We start from the raw sequence: 2,687 nt of genomic DNA, 5'->3' as shown, positions 1-2,687 counted from the left end.
CTTTAGTCTTGCCCAATCAGCCTCTGAACGGCACACAAACACAATCCATGTCTCAATTGTCTCAAGGCTTAAAAATGATTCTTTAACCCGTCTCTTCCCTTTCATCTACACTGATTGAAGTGCATTAAACATGTGACATCAATAAGAGATCATAGCTTTCACCTGGATTCACCTGGTCAGTCTACGTCATGTTTTGTTCACTCAGTTAATGTCAACAATCCTTCCTCCAAAAGGACCATTCTATGGATTCAATTTAGTGAAAATGCCCCAAATCCTGACATTTCTTTACTCTAGTTTATGGAGGAATAACCTCTGTGCTTTGTCTGTCCACACAGGCCCACCAGTAGAGCTACCTGTGTTTACTCTGGTTAGCGAGGGGAGGAACATGGCTGAAGCCCAGTTCTGCAGGGAGTACTATGAGGAACTGGCCACCATCTTCAATGCTGAGGACCAGATAGTAGTTCTGAGAGCAGTGTCAGCACAGAGCCTCACTGACGCAGTCTGGGTCCACTCCCAATACCGTGCCTTTTGGCCCCAACTGGCCTATTGGAACACCCCACATGCAAAGTGTGTTGTTCATGGACATACAGCAAAAGTTTGGATTTTGAGATATTGCACAATTTCATGTCACTTTGTGTGCCAGAAAAGTAAGTTGATTTTGCATCCCTTCTCTCCCTTGTCTGATATTTGTAAACTACTACTCCAAAGTAACATTAACACTTTACTTGAAGGGGGTTAGTCGTTCTTAACACCTTGGTACAGTACATAGTACATTTCAAATCGTATCACCTTTATGAGTTACAGTATCCTTTGACAACCGTCTAGGTACATTTATTTAACATCAATGTCCATGTCTTTCAGGACACTTTAAGGACAATTGTGTATTTTCTGTCCTTGGGCACACAATTAAACTCAGAGCTAAAATACTACATGGGTCAAGGTTCATTGACGTGGGAGGGGGCACAGACGGCTTGCCGAGCCAATGGAGATGACTTAGCGAGCATCCTCACCCAAGAGGATTACACAGCATTCCAAAGCATAACAGAGACACAGCAGTTTGAAATGTGGATTGGACTCTACTGGAAGACTTCTACCAGAATGTGGGAGTGGTCCAATGGGGACCCCTTTCCATACTGTGTGTCTGAGCCTCAACTGGGTGCTAGTAACTGCTGCTCCCTGACCCATAAGGACCATTGGCAGACTGAAACCGTCACCCTGGAGAAGACAGACTGCTCTCTGAAGAGACCGTTCCTTTGCACTGGAAGTAAGAATGACATCTTTATTGAACAGATAGAGAGAGGAAAATATAGACAGAGGTTGTGTCAAAGGGCACTAGGCTGGATTCAAACCTATTCTGACACCATAGACATGTGTGCCAGAGGCTGTGGCATTTCCACTAGACCAGCCAGGCTACAAGACTGTCATCTTATTGGGATTACTGGGGATGATAAGACAGGGACAGGGATGGCATTTTATCCCCAATAGGGTCCCACTGCAGCAAACACTGTCACATGTCAGACACAGAGATGCTACATGTAGCCTACTCCATCCACCTCTCTCTCCCCACCTTTCAGATATATATGTGATCATGTGGTTTCAGTTATGACATAATAGTTCCATACTGGTAAACATAGAACACAGAGGGTTGCTACTACACAGTTCCAAAGTCATTTACAGCCTTTAAAGGACATTGGAAGAAAAGCTACTTATTTATTGTAAATAAGGTGAACCTCATTTGAGTGTCTGTTACCATTCCTATGTCAATCTAGAAAGGAGAATCAAGCAGACCATTGTAAGGATGTCTCTGAAATCTAGGAATACAAACATCACATAGTATTACATTTAGGATGCTGTATTCAAATGAGGGCTACTGACATTATCTAGTTTGATCATACCTTATAGATCAGAAAGGAGATAAGAACGGGAACTTCATCCAAGACTTGCGATGGAGAGAACTGCCTAACGGAGATGTTTTTCGCAAAATAGTTGAACTTGGAAGCCCTGAAAAAGGTAAACACTTTTTTTGTGTCAGCTTTGGAAAAAACCCTTCATGTTTAGTCTGTTGTTCAGAGTCCCTTGTTCAGTGTGTTGTTAGGTTTTGCATCCCATTGACAGGATGGAAATCAAGTACTGTAAGGTGTTCATGAACTAATTCCAGTGAGAGTCTTTATACTGTTGTGTTTGTTTTCTAAGGTCACTTTGGTTCTGGATGAAGAGGACCAGCCATGATGATGCAACAGGAGAGGGATGGAAGTTTACTGTAAATAACCCTAGTACCTCATAATATATGACCGTATATCAGTAACATTATCTTAGATCATGGACAGTGTTTTTTCTTGAATGATAGATAGCTTTATGCTCATGAATGAAAAATATGATGTCAAGTTATTAGGCTAGATTTAAACTCTACAATGTTTTACTTTTGTAATGTAAAATTATAATGTAAGATTTTTGTTGGTGTATGAATGTAATGTAATAATGTTTGTTGTACATCAGGGCAATTTGATTAGTGAAGAGAATAAATAATAATGACACAAATGACAAATAAAAATGACATTTGTGTTTGTTCAAGTTTGAAGATAAAACACGTATGGTGAAGTTTCAGTGAAGGATTTTCAGAGTGTAAAATTCTTGTTAATGATGTTACTCACTTATTGATGTAACTGTCGACATTCTTAAATAAAATA

Source organism: Oncorhynchus kisutch, linkage group LG9 (genome assembly GCF_002021735.2).
Source record: "Oncorhynchus kisutch isolate 150728-3 linkage group LG9, Okis_V2, whole genome shotgun sequence".
Lineage (NCBI taxonomy): Eukaryota > Metazoa > Chordata > Actinopteri > Salmoniformes > Salmonidae > Oncorhynchus > Oncorhynchus kisutch.
Note: the sequence above shows the minus strand (reverse complement) of the source record.